The sequence below is a fragment of the Mus musculus genome, chromosome 11 (assembly GCF_000001635.26).
Source record: "Mus musculus strain C57BL/6J chromosome 11, GRCm38.p6 C57BL/6J".
Taxonomy (NCBI): domain Eukaryota; kingdom Metazoa; phylum Chordata; class Mammalia; order Rodentia; family Muridae; genus Mus; species Mus musculus.
In genome coordinates, this window is record NC_000077.6 from 105,726,234 (window position 1) to 105,746,371 (window position 20,138).

A 20,138-nucleotide genomic window follows, 5' to 3' on the forward strand; every position below is an offset into this window, starting at 1 on the left:
CAGAGCCCCCGTAAACATAAAATAAATAATTTTTTAAAAATGATAGACTCACAGACACAAACATGGTATGTTTAGTAGGTGCAGCACAGTGGAGAGGAGTTGGCTAGTGTCTGTAGAAGATTCTTCTACACTGTGCCTCTGTCAGACATCAAAGATTCACATTCACTGAGAAGTTCAGCTGTTCTTTACACATTCACTCAAGGCTTCCTGGGCTCAAGAACCAATTTCCATAAGTTATCCCCTGCCTCCCTCCCGCGTGGATGCCAGAACATTATGTACCCACTCTGCCCCCAAACCCATCACCTACCCCCACCTACTTAAATAAGTGCAATAAAATGTGATTTTTAAAACTGGCAAAATTTTTATAGTTACGTTTAAAGGTTTTTATTTTTTATTTTAAATAGTTATATATACATTTATTTCCAAGCTCACTATCTAGGTATATTTATTTGTTTCTTTAAAGCTTCTGTTGGTGCATACGTAAAGAAAAGATGACAGTACCTTAGGCTGAGAAAAATACAGAAGTACCTGTAAAGAGTTCCTCTCTGTGTCAGTTGCTCACTGCAGTTTGGGGGTAACTTATTTGTAAAATAGCATCATATTTTTTCTACTTGAGGGTTTGTAGCATTCAGTGCCATGATCCTCCATATAACTCACTATTTTAAATAAGTATCTTTTCTTGCCATTTTGTATAAATTACTATATTTGTTTTGAGGGAAGGTTTTAACTTAACTCTGATAAATTCATTTTTACTTGAAATTTTAATTCATTTAAATTAATAAGTAGATTTGAAAGGTAAACTCTTTCAAAATGTAAATGTGTAAGGAGAGAGACAGATACGATAAAAGAAATCGTCCAGGTAGAAAAGTTGTCTGTCACTCAGTCACAGATTTCCTTGTATCTGTTTTGTATCAGTGTGGCTGTCCTAACATGGCAAATCCAGGAAGACTACAGGAAAATGGAGCTCCCTCGTTCCTCTGTGTCTTCCCCAGGAACTTCACTACAGTTTTCTGTGATAGTTGCTAAAAATCTGTCCTTGTGCTTCATTGACCCTGTCCTTTCCCACTTGCTTTATGTTCACCTGCTGTAGAATGTGAACTTCAAAATGCCAAATATGGAATGTAAGCACTAAGAGATGTCCGCCATTGGGAATTCTTCTCCTTCACACACTGTCACAAAAGGCAAACAAATACCCATAATTTAGAAGAAATCCTTAGCAGTCTCTAAACAAGCAGTAAGTTAGAGTGTGGGATGGTGTAAGGCTTAGCAACAATTATATACTTGGTTTATAATAGATATTTTATAGTACCAAACCAAATCAACAGACTCAGCATCTCTAAGAACAATAAACTCATGAAAATGTGTCCCTCTGATACGAATTTTAGATACCAGAGAACAGAGTTTCAAAAACTTTCATTCAGCTGCTCTTTATTATAAATATACCATTCCTGTCCCAAATGTTAACCAGTCTTCCATGTTGTTGGATGAATTTTAAAAATCACAAGACATTGTCATTATCACATTTTCTACAAAAGTGTGGATGATTATTTTGTTTAAATAATCTAATTTAATCTAGTGCACGGTGTTTTGAATTATAATGGAGTTAGTTGGATAACAGTGTTTTCTTTGTTTCTGGCAAAAGTCTGTTTCTGGCTTTTGAAAGTGATTATTTTTAAAATATGTGTCTATATTGTTTGGTATATTTTCTAAATATAGATTAATGAGTCAAGAAAAATGAGAAAATGAATATTTGATATGTGTACATCAATATGTACTCTTTTTTAAGGGTTTTTTTTGAGAATTTCATGAGTGTTGTATTTTTCACATATACCCCCTACTCTCCCTCCAACTCCTGAGGGTTCTTATCTCTCATTTTCTCACAAAACTTTTTGCTTCTTCAATAATTAGAACTGTTAATATATAGGCATGTATACAACATACTGAGCCCATGGCTTACCACTTGGGATTGGATAATGTATTAGAACTTACTGATTAAAAACACTCAGGAAGAGCCCTTATGAGGTAGTGGTCTTTTGTAAATGTTATAATTATAATGTAAGGTTAGCATCACACTTTTGGGCAAGTTTTATTCAGGCATAAAAGCAACATATAAAGTGAAAGCAGAGCACAGTGAGTCTTCAGAAATCCCTTAAATATTATTCATGACACTCATAAAACAAAAACATTACTTCTCAGACTATGCAGCCCAGAAAGCTTATCCTTCAGAGATGAAAGTAATCTTCAAAAATATTCCAATGTGTAGGTAGTCACGTTCTGTGATTTTTAAGTAATATAGACTTATGTGTACAAGGTTGTTAAAGCCTTACATTTGCTAGGAATGAACCCTACCTCTGAGCATACTTCTTTCTCTATTCATCTGTCATCTCTGTTGCAAGTTGAAGTCCTGACCTGGAACTGCAGCTATTCATAGGAAAAGTGTGGGCCCACATAGAAATCAACCAACCAGACCCCCCAATGCTCTCAGGGACTAAACCACCACCCAAAAAGTACATAGGGGCTACCCATGGCTCCAGTTGGATATGTAACAGAGGACTGCCTCATCTGGCATCACTGGGAAGGGAGCCCCTTGTTCCTGTGGAGACTTGATGACCCAGAATAGGAGGACACTAGGTTGCTGAGGCAGGAGTGGGTGGGTGGGTGGGGGAGCACCCTCATAGAGGCAGGGGGAGGGAGGAGGGGGTTTGTGGAGGGTAAACTGGGAAGGGGGATAACAGTTGAAATGTAAATAAATAAAATAACCAATTTTTAAAAATCTGTCCAAAGCTTAAGTTACTGTAACAATTCAAGTAGAACTGATACTTTCTCTATGAGAGTGGAGTTGTCATATATTCATCTAATCTCCGTACTGCCTGGCCTTGGGGCACTGGGAGAAAGCTTATAATGGGAAAGCCTGTAAAAGAGAATAGGCATGAAAAGAAGAAAGAATTCCATGTAAATTTTAGATTCATTTAGTCACAAAGGAGTTAGAAATTAGTAGTTAAGGGACTACTCCTTAAATCTTTCTACCTTTTAGTTAAATGAACTATTTTAAGCAAACCAAACCTATAATTTGTCTTTTCATTTATCTCTACCATATCCTCATCCTTAGGCTCCTACCGAGCACAAACATGGTGGAAAATGATTTCTGAGTCCACAGTGTTTGTTTCAGAGCTATTCTGAAATCTAGCTAATGCGTGGATCACCTCAGCTTGGTTTGGAGAGTGACATTTTGTGAGAAAAACTTGTTCCTTGACACCAAGTAAACTGTTGATATTCTAAAGTTACAACTAAAGAGAATTTTCCTCAAAAAGAAAAAAGTGGGACTTGTTAATACTTGATTTTAAAGGCTTACTAGATAGACGAGATCAGACTACAGCAGAAACATAGAACCAAGTAATGGCATCGCAAAACTTTCAAGTCAAACACAAACACTTACCTTTTCACTTGACCTTACAGTTTGTAGTTGGGTAAAGTAAAAAGCAGTTGAAGATTATCTCAAGCAAGTTCTTTACTTTGCGAGTTCGTTAGTCCCATCATTCTGTGGGACCTGCTTTTCTTTCTCATTGTTACCATTTTCTAAGATATGCAGGTTATGCTAGGTTATAGAATTATATTTCTGTATCTACCTTAAATACTTTTTAACGATATTCCAAGACCTCTCCACCTACTATAATATATAAAGAAATAGCCACTGTGACAATTATGTACAATATGATACCAAATTTGCAGTCAAATATGAAAACTAGCCTAGAAATACAAATTCTGTGGTACAACCATAATTGTGGGTACTTTTAAAGGGTACGGCAAAATATCTTTGAGTTGAAGAGCAGCCTGGGCAGTGTAGTGACAGTAAATGTCTGTCCGTCTGTCTCTGTCCCTCTCTGTCTACCTCTCCCCCCACCTCTCTCCATCCTTCTCCCTTTCTTCCTCTCCCTCTCTCCTCTTCTCTCTTCCCCTGCCCCCATTCTCCCATTTCCCCCACACACACCTCAAAAAAAAGACAAAAACAAAAACAAAAATATCTATTCTGGAAGATGTTTAACTTTACAGACCATTTTTGGGCTGAAGTCTACTAAAACTTATTTCTCCTTTTTTAGCTATATTATTTTTCTAACTGCATTAATTTTTAGATAAAATACATGTTTGTCATTGCTTTATTGTATTCTGCTGCCACAATAACTTTAGGAAGAAGGTGGAATCTGTTATTACCTATACGTTACTGGTGATGAATCTAAGGATGGGAGTGATTGAGTTACCCATGGTGATGTCTGATAAGTAACCAAATTCATAATACAATTACAGTCAGCAGATTAGTCAAGTGCATATGGTTTGTACTGCATTGCAGTCCTTTTGGTCATATTTAATGTGGAGGCCATAATTTCTAGAAATTAATGCATCAGAAATCTTTGACAGCAATATATAATTTATACTAGAATTTTTATCATAGTGCTGTCTATACAAGAAAATAATGTATTAATTTCCATAATTACTTTGCTCTACATTATATCTAAACCTTTCATTAAATGAGTAATGATGGAAAAGAAATCGACATTGTTATGAAAAAAAAAGGATAACTTAGTTTGCAGCCATCTTGTCTATATAGATGAAATAGATTGGCACCAATGGTCTCTGCCAGTTCATTTGGAATCTAATGAAAGATTTTATCTTCCCACAGCTTAGTTTAGGGCCATACCTAGAATACTGCAGAGGAGAATACATTTTAGCAATCCATATATCAACTCCATTCTTAAGTCCTTCCTTTTGGAAGCTATTGTACAGTTCACCAGAGAACAAGGAATTCTGAATTTTTGAGAAGCGAGGAAAAACTCCACAGAAAAAGTTTTTCCAGGCTAAATAAAGAGTGAGGCCTTCAGACTTATGGGATAGAACAGTAACCATATCACATAGCAATGGTGTGAAATTTCTTTGTGCATGAAGGCAGTAAGCATCTTTAGTGAAGTCAGTATTTTTGAACCTTCCTGTATGCAAAAGGAATCTAATAGCATACCTCTCTCTGAAACTGGTGTCATTACTATTTTATGAGCCAGTCTGTCAATGATGCTGCAGTTTTGGTGTATCTGATGTATACCATCTGAATGAAATAATTTAATCTCAATATATCTGAGTATTTAAAAACAAGTTTTTTGCTGTCTTAGATTCTAGATAATTCTTATATTGTAGCTATATATCAGTGTCTAATTTTAAAATCTATGTCATATATTATGAAGATACTGGAGATTTATATATTAGCTTGCCAAAGTACTATATTGATCCTTTAAATTGCCTTATTAGAGTTTTTCTTTTGGCACTGTTCACATAGTTGCTGTATTTTACAATATGAGTTTATAGTAAAGCCTAAAGAGGAACCAGAGGAGCTTGTAGCTTTAAAACATGAGATGCTTACAGTTTTTTAATATAAATTGTTCCCAGAATCCATGTCACAGCTCCTTCTATGGTGCTGCTTTTTTTTCTCTTTCTCTCGGTTGCTATGACAACAGCAGCACTGCGCCATTCATCAGCTCTGGACCCAGGCTGCACTGTTAGCCTTCCATGTTACTCCTGAATGTTAAGAACATCCGTGAATCATTCACTCTGGTTAACGCTGCACCATTAGAAACCTCAGAACCAGTTCTTCAGCAATTTTCTCTACCAGAAGAGTAAACTAAACTGCGCCACAGAGAAAACCGTATAAAAATATTTCTCTCAAATGGGATTGTACAATCTGTATTTGCTGCAGTATTCTGAAAAAAATAACTTCATGCCAAGCAACCTAACAAAAGGAGATCATCTGTATATTTTTTGAAATCATTAGATGTTCAAAACAAGTATAGCAGTGCTTGCTTGTGTGGATACAAAAAGAAGCAGGTGATGTTGTTAGGGGCTATCCGCCCCTTTGGGAGCATCTCTTGTGCATTGGGACCATAATCAACATCTGCTAGAAGTGTCACCTGTAAGGCATAGTAAGTTCTTGGCAATGAGAAGAGCTGGCTGGAGAAGATTAAAGGCTGGATCATTACTAATGTGTCAGAACCAACGACATGGCCAGTGAATACGCCTGGAAATGGGAAGCCAACTGCAGAGTGTTGACAGATGAGAAAGGAAGAGGGAAGGCTGTGAGTATGATAAGCAGAAAATGTGTGTGTTCCATGGTTTCTGAGGCATACGGCCTATGTTGATACTTGTAGGAATAGAAATGCAGCCTAAAAGACTTACAGCAGAGATCCCATTAAGAAATTATTTTCAGGAACATGTTTCATTTTTAATTGTGTTCTTTATGTATTATTTTGTGAACCTTTAAAAAAATCTCTCTTTTTTTATTTCTTAAAAGGATGTTTATTATAAAGAAATCACTTTTAAACTGTTCGGTTTTTTTGTGTGTGTGAATGTGGAGGTCAGGTTTCTTTTTTTGCAACATGATTCCAGAATCTCTGTTTTCCATTGCAGTAGCCTATCAGTAAATTCCCTTTTGAGAAACTACAGAATTCTAGACGTGGTAAGCAGGCTTCCTTAGTACATCACACCTATCCTGTCATTACCTGGAATGTTTAGAAATAAATGAATATTTCTGCATCTTGAGGACAGGGAGATTTTTAAAAACTGGCTTTGTTTCCTAGTTATGTTGATTTGGCTCTACTTTGTCAGTTGAATTTAAGCTGTTCAATTCCTACCCCCTTTTACTTGCATTTTCAGATCATTTGATAATTACAAATTTTAGATAAATGGAATTTATAGTTGGATTTTTTTAGACTGCTTATTTTCTGCTTTTCAGTGTTTTCTTTTTAGCTGTTTAGCTAACCATGGTAACTTAGAAATGATCTAAAACTGGGAACTGAATTTTTTAAAATTAGAATATTTAGGCTGATTATCAGCCACCTCAAAACAGAAGAAAGAGCATTTGATCTAGGCTTATTTTTTTCTGTTATTTTCTTTATTGAATTGCTCTTCTTACTGCATCTTATTCAATAACCATACATTAGATAGAACTGGGCACTTTTGATTTACAGAGTTAGATGAAAACAAATTTTGTACTTTTGATTTCTGATCTTTTGCTATTTGAGACTTTCACTTACAAATCTGTGTATGATTCTATTCATTGTTTAAGAAGCCTTTTCACGGGAAGGATTACTATATTAAGAGATAGTAAAAAGTGTTATTCACATCACAATTATATGTGTGTTTACTGAAATAATTTTGCCTCTCATGATTAACATATTAATAGAATATCTGTATTTTAAGCATTTTTTCAAGTTAAAGTACATTTAAGTTTTTCATATACTGAACTAGTATTGCACTATAAATTGATGCACCTTCGTAGTTAGTTTATACTCACAACTGTGTATATGTGTATATAAGTGATTTTTATATTGAATTATTATTGAAATCATAATTCTTATTAATAGTACCACAGACTGATTTCTTTAATAAGGTTAGGGATTTTATTGTCTATTTATTTACTTATTTTAAAATAATATTCCTTTGCATGCACTTTGATCTTCATATTTGTGACTTTACCCAATTTGGCATACAAATTGTTTGTTTCTTTATATATATTGGCTAATTTAAATTTTACCTATAATTTTCCATATTTTTGAAGATGTTTCAAGGGGTACTTTATAATAATCTCTATCCTTTTGGGTTGGTACAAGTCTCTATCATAAATTAGGTTTATCTAAAGTGAAGAACATCAAATGACAATGTTCTATTAAAAAAAAGCAAGCCTCAGTTTCACAATGGTTGACTTTGGATTGCAGTTTACTCTGAGTATTTAAAGTCTTTTACATATTATTCATGTAACATATAAACAAAGTCTTCATCAATAGTAGCTATTACTTTAAATTTGGATGAATGTAATAGTTATACTGAGTAAATAATATGGAAAGAACCTAGATCAAAAGGCCAAGTTCATTCCTTCAGTTTCATTGACTAAAACTTTCATAACTAACATGCTAACAATACTTCTGAATACCCAAGAATATGGTAATACCAATAATAAACTTCATTAGGAAATACTAAAACTAAGAGAAATATTAAAACTAAAAGTTGATGATTAAAACAAAAGAGTGAGCTCTAGTTACCATGTTTATTTTTCTAATGGAAATAAGTACTAACATTTCAGTGATAAATGTGTTTTTTACTACCCCCAAATTATATTACTATGTTTCTATACTTATGCTTTAAATTAGGGCAGGCTAACTTTTCTAGTTACTACTATAAAATCAGTACAATAATGCTTTAGTAGGTGGTGGTGGTGGTGGTGGCGGTGGTGGTGGTGGTATAGGTATTATGTATGGGTTGCTGGAGACACACATCTGAAGCCATATTAGGAGGGTGAAGATAGGAGGATCAGCCTCACTTAGATAGCAAGTTTAAGTTTGAGTATGAAGCCAGTTTGGGCTACATGAGACTTGGTGCCAAAATAAAATAAAGAATAATGAACCAGGTGTAGTGAAACATGTCTGTAATCCCAGCACTTAGGTATTAGAGGTAGAAAGATCATGAGTTCAAGGCTATTCTAGGCTACATAGGGAGACCCTGCTTCAAAAAGCAAAGAAAACAAAAATAAAGTTAAAAAACAAAAAGCAAGTAAGATAGCTTGTGTAAAGCGCCAAGCATAATTGGTACAGATGGTCACTCTCTTCATGCTGCCCCCTTCTCTCCTCCCTTTAGGATAGAGACATTTGAATATTTACCAAATGGGCTGTGGTTGCTGTTTTAAAGGAAGCCCAGAGTTGGAGATGTGGCTCAGTACCATATTGGCTTAAAATGCAACTGGTCCTGGATTCAATCCCCAACACCACACAAAAACTTGAGATGGTAGCACACAGCTGTGATCTCACCACTCAGAATTTGGAGGTAGGCAGATCAGGTCATCTTCAGCTAACATAGCAGGTAGAAGGCCAGCCTGGGTTACTTTAGCCTTTGTTTAAAAGAAACAAAACAACAGCAAAAGGGGGTGGGCAGGCAGTGAGGGGAGACACAGAAGGAAACCTGCATATTCCTAGAAAGTCTTTCCTCTCCTAAAATAGTCTGCATTTATTTTTATTTTATCATCAAAATATCTTTCCCCAAATATTTAAGTAAACCCTACTGAAGAATAAAGTATATGTTAAAAGGCAGATAGGATGGCTAACGATTAATATGAAAGATGCTGGGGAACCAGGATAGTATTATCTTTTTCTTTTCTTTTTTTTTTCAATTTTTTATTAGATATTTTCTTCCTTTACATTGACATTTGGGAAAATTTATAGATTCTTGGCGTACAGGTTTCAAATTGAATAGGGGTGAGGAATATAGATTCATAAAGGATCAAGAATCTATTGTAAAAATTTGCTGTTGCTTTCCTGAGCTGTACTCCAAACCCTTAGCAATGGTGTTCAACTTTTACAGATATTTATATTCTGTTCATTTTTTTATTGGGTATTTATTTCATTTTACATTTCCAATGCTATCCCAAAAGTCCCCACACGCTCCCCCACCCACTCCCCTACCCACCCACTCCCACTTCTTGGCCCTGGCGTTCCCCTGTACTGAGGCATATAAAGTTTGCATGACCAATGGGCCTCTCTTTCCACTGATGGCCGACTAGGCCATTTCTGATACATATGCAGCTAGAGACACAAGCTCCGGGGGGTACTGGTTAGTTTATATTGTTGTTCCACCTATAGAGTTGCAGATCCCTTCAGCTCCTTGGGTACTTTCTCTAGCTCCTCCATTTGGGGGTCCTGTGATCCATCCAATAGCTGACTGTGAGCATCCACTTCTGTGTTTGCCAGGCCCCGGCGTAGTCTCACAAGAGACAGCCAGAGGGACTATGATGTGGGTAAGGAAGCATCTAAGAGATTCACAACCAAATATGCTTTTCAGAGTTCTGATTGTTTGAGATTGTTTATGTTATTTGGTTGTATATTGGACTCATCAACTTTGGAGGTAAAAATGTTTGTCTTTTCCCATTTAACATTCTCATCCCCACAGATTTCCCATTTTTATATTAAGACAGATGAAGGTATCCCTAGAGTAGATGCTGTTTCCCTTTGACTCCTGCAATATGATAGAGTAGTTTAGATTCTGCCACTTGCTTGCTATATGCATTGGGCAAATTCTAGATAACGTCGCTGTGCTTTAGTTTCCTCATCCACTAAGTGGAGAAATAATACCCATAGAGTTTGTCAGGACAAATAAATGCTGACAGCATGCTGTAAGACTTACTGCCTAGGCTGACAGATGGATTATCACACAGAGAAGTGCAAGGTTAGCTGATCTTCCTGTACCTTTCTTTACTTTTCCATTCTCTCTACTATTTCTTTTGGTACGAAGGCAAGCCACTTTTCACTTTTACTTGTTATGTTTTCAAAGTGAACAGAAAGTAGTTAAAACTCATTTTAATTTCTTTGTGTAATTTAAAAGAAGCCTGTACAAGAAAAAATAAGAGTATAAAATTGTGAGATTACATATTTAGTACAGAATAGGCTTCTCCAAATTTTAGCATTTAGTAGAAATGTTAAATATTTTTGTTTTATTTTTTAGTTTATGTATATAAGTAGGGTGTGTTCATATATGTTAGAGTACACCTGGTTACTGCAGAGGCCAGAAGAACTGCATCTCCTCTAAATGGTTACAGCCAATTATGAGCTACCATGTGGGTGTTGGGAACTAAACCTGGGTCTACATAAATGCTCAGCCATCCCTCGAGCCCTCTAGAAATCTGAGTTTTAAATTACTTATCATTATAAGGTTGCCTATGCCTGAATTTGCTTCTTCTATTTTTTTCATATATATTTTTCTCTTTTTTTATTGGATACTTTCTTTATTTACTTTTCAGATGTGTTCCCCTTTCCAGGTCTCCCCTTTGGAAACCCCCTATTCAATCGTCCCTCCCCCTGCCTCTATGAGTGTGACCCCCCACCCAATCACTCCTGTCTTCCCTCCCTGGCATTTCTCTGCACTGCGGCATGGAACACTCTTAGGCGCAAGGACTGCTCCTCCCACTGATGTCCAACAAGGCCATCCTCTGCTACATATGCAGCCTGAGCCATGGGTCCCTCCATATGTACTCTTTGGTTGGTGGTCCAGTCCCCGGCAAGCTCTGGGGAGGGAGGGTCTGGCCTGTTGACACTGTTACTCTCCCCATGGGACTGCAATCCCCCTCAGTTCCTTCAGTTTCTTCTACAATTCCTCCATCAGGGACCCCACGCTCAGTCAAATGGTTGGCTATGAGCATCTGCCTCTATATTTGTCAGGCTCTAGCAGAGCTTCTCAGGAGACAGCCATATAAGCTCCTGTCAACAAGCAATTCCTAGCATCCAAGTTTAGTGACTGTATATGGGATGGATCCTCAGGTGGGGCAGTCTCTGGATGATCTTTCCTTCAGTCTCTGCTCCACAATTTGTCTCCATATTTTCTCCTGTGAGTATTTTGTTCCTCCTTTTAAGAAGCACTGAAGCATCAACACTTTTGTCTTCCTTCTTCTTGGGCTTCATATGGGCTGTGAATTGAATCTTGGGTATTCCAAACTTTTGGGCTAATATCCACTTACAGTGAGTGTGTACCATGTGTGTTCTTTTGTGACTGGGTTACCTCACTCAGGATGATATTTTCAAGTTCCATCCATTTGCCTGCGAGTTTCATGAAGTCATTATTTTTAGTAGCTGAGTAGTATTCCATTGTGTAAATGTACCACATTTTCTGTATCCATTCCTCTGTTGAGGGACATCTGGGTTGTTTCCACCTTCTGGTTATTATAAATATGGTTACTATGAACATAGTGGAACATGTTGATATGAACATAGTTATTACATGTTGGAGCATCTTCTGGGTATATGCCCAGGAGTGGTATAGCAGGGTCCACAGGTAATACTATGTCCAATTTTCTGAGGAACCTCCACACTGATTTCCAGAGTGGTTGTACCAGCTTGCAGTCCCACCAGCAATGGAGGAGTGTTCTTTCTCCACATCCTTGCCAGCATCTGCTGTCACCTGAGTTTTTGATCTTAGCCATTCTGACTGGTGTGAGGTAGAATCTCAGGGTTGTTTTGATTTGCATTTCCCTGATGACTAAGGATGTTGAACATTTTTTTCAGGTGCTTCTTGACCATTCAAGTTTCCCCAGTTGAAAATTCTCTGTTTAGCTCTGCTCCCCATTTTTAAATAAGGTTATTTGGTTTTCTTGAGTTTTTTGTATATATTGGATATTAGCCCTCTATCAGATGTAGGATTGGTAAAGATCTTTTCCCAATCTGTTGGTTGCCATTTTGTCCTATTGACAGTGTCCTTTGCCTTACAGAAGCTTTTCAGTCTCATGAGGTCCCATTTGTTGATTCTTTATCTTAGAGCATAAATCATTGATGCTCTGTTCAGGAACATTACCCCTGTGCCTATATGTTCAAGGCTTTTTCCTGCTTTCTCTTCTACTAGATTCAGTATATCTGGTTTTATGTGGAGGTCCTTAATCCACTTGGACTTGAGCTTTGTACAGGAAGATAAGAATGGATCAATTTGCATTTTTCTACATGTTGACCGCCAGTTGACCCAGCACTATTTGTTGAAAATGCTGTCTTTTTTACACTGGAAGCCATTTAGCTCCTTTGTCAAAGATCAAGTGTCCATAGGTGTGTGGGTTCATTTCTGGGTCTTCAGTTTTATTCCATTGATCTACCTGTCTGTCACTGTACCAATACCATGCAGGTTTTATCAATATTGCTCTGTAGTACAGCTTGAGGTCTGGAATGGTGATTCCATTCCAGAAGTTCTTTTATTGTTGAGAATAGTTTTCACTATCCTGGGTTTTTTGCTATTCCAAATGAATTTGAGAATTGCTCTTTCTAACTATATGAAGAATTAAGATGGAATTTTGATGGGGATTATATTGTAACTGTAGATTGCTTTCAGCAAGATGGCCATTTTTACTATATTAATCCTGCCAATCCACGAGCATGTGAGATCTTTCTATCTTCTCAGGTCTTCTTTGACTTCTTTCTTCAGAGACTAGTTCTTGTCATACAGATCTTTCACTTGTTTGGTTAGACTCACACCAAGATAATTTATTTATTTATTTATTTATTTATTTATTTATTTTGGTTTTTCGAGACAGGCTTTCTCTGTGTAGCCCTGGCTGTCCTGGAACTCACTCTGTAGACCAGGCTGGCCTTGAACTCAGAAATCCGCCTGCCTCTGCCTCCCAAGTGCTGGGATTAAAGGCATGTGCCACTACCGCCCGGCTTATATTGTTTTATGTTGTTGTTTATATAAATACTTTATATTTATATTGTGAACTTCAAGTGCTATATTGAATAGATAGGGAGAAAGTGGGCATCCTTGTCTAGTACCTGATTTTAGTGGGATTGCTTCAAGTTTCTCTCCATTTAGTTTGATTTTGGCTACTGGTTTGCTGTATATTGCTTTTACTATATTTAGATATGGGCCTTGAATTCCTAATCTTTCCAAGACCTTTAACATGAAGGAATGTTGGATTTTGTTAAATGCTTTTTTAGCATCTAGTTAAATGATCATGTGGTCTTTTTCTTTGTTTATGTAGTGGATTACATTGATGGATTTCCATATATTGAACATCCCTGCATCCCTGGAATGAAGCCTACTTGATCATGTTGAATGATTGTTTTGAAATGTTCTTGGATTCAGTTTGCAGGAATTTTATTGAGTATTTTTGCATCTATATTCATAAGGGAGATTGGTCTGAAGTTGTCTTTCTTTGTTGGGTCTTTGTGTGGTTTTGATATCAGTGTAACTGTGGCTTCATAGAACAAATTGGGTAGAGTACCTTCTGATTCTATTGTGTGAAATAGTTTGAAGAATATTGGTATTAGGTCTTCTTTGACGGTCTGATAGAATTCTGCACTAAACCCATCTGGTCCTGGGTTTTCGTTGTTGTTGTTTTGGGGTTTTTTTGTTTGGTTGGTTGAGAGACTATTAATGACTGCTTCTATTTCTTTAGGAGTTATGGGACTCTTTAGATGGCTTATCTGATCCTGATTCAACTTTGGTATTTTGTATCTGTCTAGAAATTTTTTCATTTCATCCAGATTTTCCAGTTTTATTGAATATAGGCTTTTGTAGTAGGATCTGATGAATTTTTTTAATTTCCTCAGTTTTTATTGTTACATCTCCCGTTTCATTTCTGATTTTGTTAATTTGGATAATGTCTCTCTGCTCTCTGGTTAGTCTGGCTAAGGGTTTATCTATCTTGTTGATCTTCTCGAAGATCTAGCTCCTGGTTTCCGTTGATTCTTCATATAGTTCTTTTTGTTTCTATTTGGTTGGTTTCAGCCCTGAGTTTGATTATTTCCTGCTGTCTCCTCCATTTGGGTGTATTTACTTCTTTTTGTTCTGGAGCTTTCAAGTGTGCTATCAAGCTACTAGTGTATGCTCTCTGCAGATTCCTTTTGGAGACACTCAGAGATAGAAGTTTCCCTCTTAGGACTGCTTTCAATGTGTCCCATAAGTTTGAGTATGCTGTGTCTTCATTATTATTAAATTTGAAAAAGTCTTTAATTTCTTTCTTTCTTTCTTCCTTGACCAAGTTATCATCGAGTAGGTCATTGTTCAGCTTCCACAAGTATGTAGGTTTTCTATTGTTTATGTTGTTATTGAAGACCGGCCTTAGACTGTGGTGATCTGATAGGATGCATAGGATTATTTCAGTCTTGCTCTATCTGTTGAGGCCTATTTGTGACCAATTATATGGTCAATTTTGGAGAAGGTATCATGAGGTACTGAGAAAAAGGTATATCCTTTTGTTATAGGGTGAAAATGTTCTATAGATATCTGTTAAATCCATTTGATCCATAACTTCTGTTAGTTTTACTTTATCTTTGTTTAGTTTGTGTTTCCTTGATCTGTCCATTGATGAGAGTGAAGTCTCCCACTGTTATTGTGTGATATGCAATGTATGCTTTGAGCTTTAGTAAAGTTTCTTTTATGAATGTAGGTACCCTTGTGTTTGGAGCATAGATGTTCAAAATTGAGAGTTCTTGGTAGATTTTTTCCTTTGACCAGTATGAAGTATCCTTCCTTATCCTTTTTGATAACTTTAGGTTGAAAGTTGATTTTATACGATATTAGAATGATTACTCCGGCTTGTTTCTTGGGACCATTTGCTTGGAAAGTTGTTTCCAGCCCTTTACTCTGAGGTAGTGTCTTTTTTTTTTTTTTGGCACTTAGGTCCGTTTCCTGTATGTAGCATACGTTGGATCATGTTTATGTATCCAGTCAGTTAGTCTATGTCTTTTTATTGGGGAATTGATTCCATTGATATTAAGAGGTATTAAGGAATAGTGATTGTTGCTTCCTGTTATTTTTGATGTTATTTTTATGTTTGTGTGGCTACCTTCTTTTGGGTTTGTTGAAAGATTACTTTCTTGCTTTTTCTAGGGTGTAGTTTCCCTCCTTGTGTTAGTGTTTTTCATCTATTATCCTTTGTAGGGCTGGGTTTGTAGAAAGATATTGTGTAAATTTGGTTTTGTCATGGAATATCTTGGTTTCTCCATGTATGGTAATTGAGAGTTTTGCTGGGTATAGTAGGCTGGGCTGGCATTTGTGTTCTTTTAGGGTCTGTATGACATTTCCCCAGGATCTTCTAGCTTTCATATGTCTGGTGAGAAGTCTGGTGTAATTCTGATAGTTGTGCCATTATATATGTTACTTGACCTTTTTCCCTTACTGCTTTTAATATTCTCTCTTTGTTTTGTACATTTGGTGTTTTGATTATTGTGTGATGGGAATAATTTCTTTTCTGGTCCAATCTATTTGGAGTTCCATAAGCTTCTTGTATGTGTATGGGCATCTCTTTCTTTAGGTTAGGGAAGTTTTCTTTTATAATTTTGTTGAAGTTATTTACTGGCTGTTTGTCCTTGGGAATCTTCACTCTCTTCTATACCTATTATACTAGGTTTGGTCTTCTCATTGTGTCCTATATTTCCTGGATAATTTGGGTTAGGAGCTTTTTGCATTTTGAATTTTCTTTGAATGTTATGTCAATGTTTTCTATGGTATCTTCTGCTCCTGAGATTCTCTCTTCTTTCTCTTGTATTCTGTCGGTGATCTATGACTCCTGATCTCTTTCCTAGGTTTTCTATCTCCAGGTTTGTCTCCCTTTATGATTTCTTTATTGTTTCTATTTCCATTTTTAGATCCTGGATGGTTTTGTTTAACTCCTTCACCTGTTTGGTTGTGTTTTCCTGTAATTCTTTAAGGAATTTTTGTGTTTCCTCTTTAAGGACTTCTACCTGTTTACCTGTGTTCTCCTGTATTTCTTTAAGGGAGTTATTTATGTCCTTCTTAAAGTCGATTCTGTCATCAGTATGAGATGTGATTTTAAAGCAGAGTCTTGCTTTTCTGGTGTGTTAGGCTATCCAGGGCTCAATGTGGTGGGAGAACTGGGTTTTGATGATGCCAAGTAGCCTTAGTTTCTAATGCTTATGTTCTTGTCCTTGCCTTGTGCCATCTGGTTATTCTCTGGTGTTAGTTGGTCTTGCTGTCTCTGACTATGGCTTATCCCTTCTGCAAGCCTGTGTGTTTGCACTCCTGGGAGACCAGCTCTCTCCTGGTGGTATTTAGGTATAGAATGCTGTGGCACAGGATCAGCTCCGGATGGAAACCAGAAAGCCTGGATTTGTTTCTTGACTAACACAAATCAGTTCTGTTTGGAAGCTATAACTTAACCCCTCTGTGCCTCAGTTTCCTTCCTTGTCTTCAAGAGACAGGTAATACCAGTAGCCTCTTCATTAGGCCTTTATAAGAGAATACATTTTTCAACAGTTTGAATCATAAAAAAATTGTAATCTATGTTTTATTTCCCTCTAGCCCAGAAACAGAATACATCATCTATTCTATCTTCACTTTGTAGTCCCATGCCTGGCATGTTGTAGACATTCACAGATCTTTCATGGACACTGGTGGTGAATAGATCAATAAAACATACTGAGATTAGTTGGTGCTTCAGTAATAAGTCTGTTTCAGTTCCTTCATCTGAGCAGACCAAAGTAGATAATCTTATTATAATGGAAAGAGCATTTTCTCACTAAGGTTTTATTAAAGTTCGAGCTTGAGGCTGCTTGACTCACCACTTCATTACAGATTGATCTGACTTGTGATGATAAATTCTTTTAAACAGAGGCTAGATGGAGGTATGCCATATGAGTCACACCTTCATCCCAATTCTTAGGACTCACTCACCATATTATAGGCCTAGAAAAGAGAGAATTAGTTTTATGTCAAGATTGGCCTGCTCTCAAAATGTGTTACTGAAAGTTTAAGATAGAGCTCACCTAAGCTGAGGTGGGGATGTATGACCTCATGACTAAGTACCCCAAAAGGACAAATGTAATATGCCAACAAAGAAAAATAAAATTTGCTATTACTTTTCTTGTCTTTACCATTAGATAGGTATTGTCTGTTATGTAGTAGAATTCTTGACATTGAACCAAATGTCTAGTAATTTCAACTCCCTTCTCACTTTGGAGATAAATTTGCTTTAGTGAGCAGTTTTTCTAGATATGGCAATGCCTAATCTACTAATATAAATTACAGTTCTTCATTTGTGTGTGCAATGTGACATTGAACTATGGTACCTCTTGTATTTCTAGCTTTTAAATTTTTTTAAAAAATTTTTTATTGGTTATTTTGTTTTTTTACATTTCAAATGTTATCTCCCTTCTTGGTTTCCCCTCCGAAAACCCCCCATCCAACCCTCTCTGCCCCCTGCCTCCATGAGGGTGCTCTCCCACTCACTCACCCACTCACTCCCATTCTACCGTCCTCACAGTCCCCTATGCTGGGGCATCAAGCCTTCATAGGACCAAGGGCCTCCCCTCCCTTTGATGCCAGAGTGTAGTTATATAATTTTCCTAGACTGTATCTTGGATTTTGAAAAACATTATCAAGCTGATCTGTCTGCAGTGGTTTTGTTTCATGTTCCTATTTTTGTTTTTGACACTTCTTAAATAGTGTATTGTTGAGAAAATAGCTATAGAATGTCACAGGAATTAAATAGTTTTGAGATAGAAATTTGGTTACATGCAAATGACTCCCTGTTCTATAGTAATTCATGCTCTACAGTTTCACACTGTTTGGGTCCTTCCTCCTTTCCCTTACTGGACTGGCTCTGGTGTTCCTTGTTTATTTTTATTCATTTGCTTGTTTGTTGTGATTGAGGGCTGAACCCAGGGCCTTGTGCACACGGTGAATGTGCTAAACAAACTCAGTCATGTTTCCAACCTCAGCAGAATTTTGTATTGTCTACCTCTCTAAATCTAAACACTGAGAATGGATACATTAGTTATTCTTCTCATTCCTGTGACAAACTAGCTAACAAGAGGAAGGTAAGGAAGGAGGATTTATTTGTATGACTTGTCCCCACTGTCCCCACTGTCCCCACTGTCCAGTGCAGCAGGAGTGTGAGGCAGCTGGGCATGGCATGTAGGTAGTCAGGAAGCAAGGAGAAGGAAATGTCTAGGCTTCTCTTTTTTCATTTTTTTTATTCTACCTGGGACCCCAGCTCATGAAATGGTGTACACATATTCAGGATGGATCTTCCTTCATTAGTTAACTACCTCTAGAAATGCCCTTACACACATTGTTGAAGATTGTTTCCTAGCTGATTTCAAATCTGGCCATTTTGACTATAAATTAACCATAACACCTAGTAACTTCTGAAGTGCTTCAGTTATGCTTCTGAGTCTAGCTTTACATTGTGGTTTAGCTTGCCCTGACAAGGTGACTTAGTGCTTACTGACTTGTATCTAACTGCTTCCAGAATTAATATTTTCTGTTCCCTTTGTGGTATCCACTGACTGTTACCAGGACTAGTAGGTCAGGCTGAAGTTCATTTTCATACACCAAGGAGCTTCTGTGTCTTTGCCTTGTGCTTCTAATGCTCATTGTATGTTCCATTCTAATAATATAATTCAATTATATATGCATTAACTAATAAATGAAATACAAAAAGAATAAAGTAAGAAATGTTTCTAGAAAAGTTACATTAAAAGTTTTAGGAAAACTTAACATGTCAGAAAAGGTAAATTGTTAATTAATATAACAGATTAAAGGATTTCATAAATCTATTTATATTTGGCTTCTCCATGTTTTTATTTTTAAAACAAATTTGTTTTTATTTTGTGCATTAATATTTTGCCTCTATGTATATATGTATACTGCAAGTGTGCATGGTGTCCAAAGAGGCACAATAGGAAATTACAAGTGATTGTGAGCCACCATGGGAGTACTGGGAACCAAACCAAGTGTTCTTAACTGCTGAGCTCTCTCTCCAGTCCCATTTGTTTTTGTTTTAAAGATATTGACTATGCAAATTTGTGCTCTTTATGCAAGAAAGAATTGGAACTCATATTCTGACAAAAAGGGTCCAGATTTTACATCAAAAGTGTAGTTAATAGATTTATACTTATATTTTAAGTTAGATTCTTTAATAATATGTGTGTGTTTTCCTTATTATTGTCAACATTTTTAACAATGAACTAGTCTCTATCAAGACAGTGAGAGGGCCACATTTATATATTGTCTTTGTGCTGTTTAGGATTCCTGACTAGAAAAGCCACATTAATGTGGGCTAGACATGCAAGTGTGGTCTTGTCCATACATGGCTTGTGTTAAGTTTAGTCAAAAATGGAGATTTGTGCTTAGAAACACCATTTCTTTTTTTTTATTGGATATTTTATTTACTTACATTTCAGATATTATCCCCTTTCCCAGTTTCCCCTCCAGAAAGCCACATCCCATTCTCCCTCCCCCTGCTTCTTTGAGGGTGCTCCCCCACTCACCCACCCATCCACTTCCGCCTCCCCACCCTGGCATTTCCCCCACACTTCAAAACACCATTTCAAAGCACAGAGTCTAAATCCCCTCTGTCAGAAGGGGCCAGAATCAGATGCATGTCTGATTGTGTAAATAAATTATATCTTAAAGGAAAACTGCAGAAGCTAATCACCTGGACTGTGATCAGACATCATGATGTAGGCTCTAGCATCTGTACCTCTGTACTGTGTAACTGATCACCAGTTAGTCACAGTCAGGTTTTGTATTGTATTTAAAATGTGCATAAGAGTAACTATCTCTCAAGAATAGTTTAAACAAATCATGTACCGGGTGTTTAGCATTGTGTAGCATAGAGT

General features: G+C 36.7%; 1 protein-coding gene across 12 annotated transcripts in view; it reads left to right on the plus strand.

Annotated features, from left to right (window-relative positions):
* Positions 1-20,138, plus strand: part of Tanc2 (tetratricopeptide repeat, ankyrin repeat and coiled-coil containing 2) — a 339,845-nt gene that overhangs the window by 136,774 nt on the left and 182,933 nt on the right. For 2 of the 12 annotated variants that reach the window (XM_006534480.4, XM_006534481.4), the window contains exon 1: positions 4,019-6,113. The exons of the other annotated variants lie outside the window; for them this stretch is intronic. The gene's annotated coding sequence lies outside the window, so the exon portion shown is untranslated. Of the gene's footprint in view, positions 1-4,018; positions 6,114-20,138 lie in introns of those variants that run through there. 12 annotated transcript variants of the gene reach the window in all.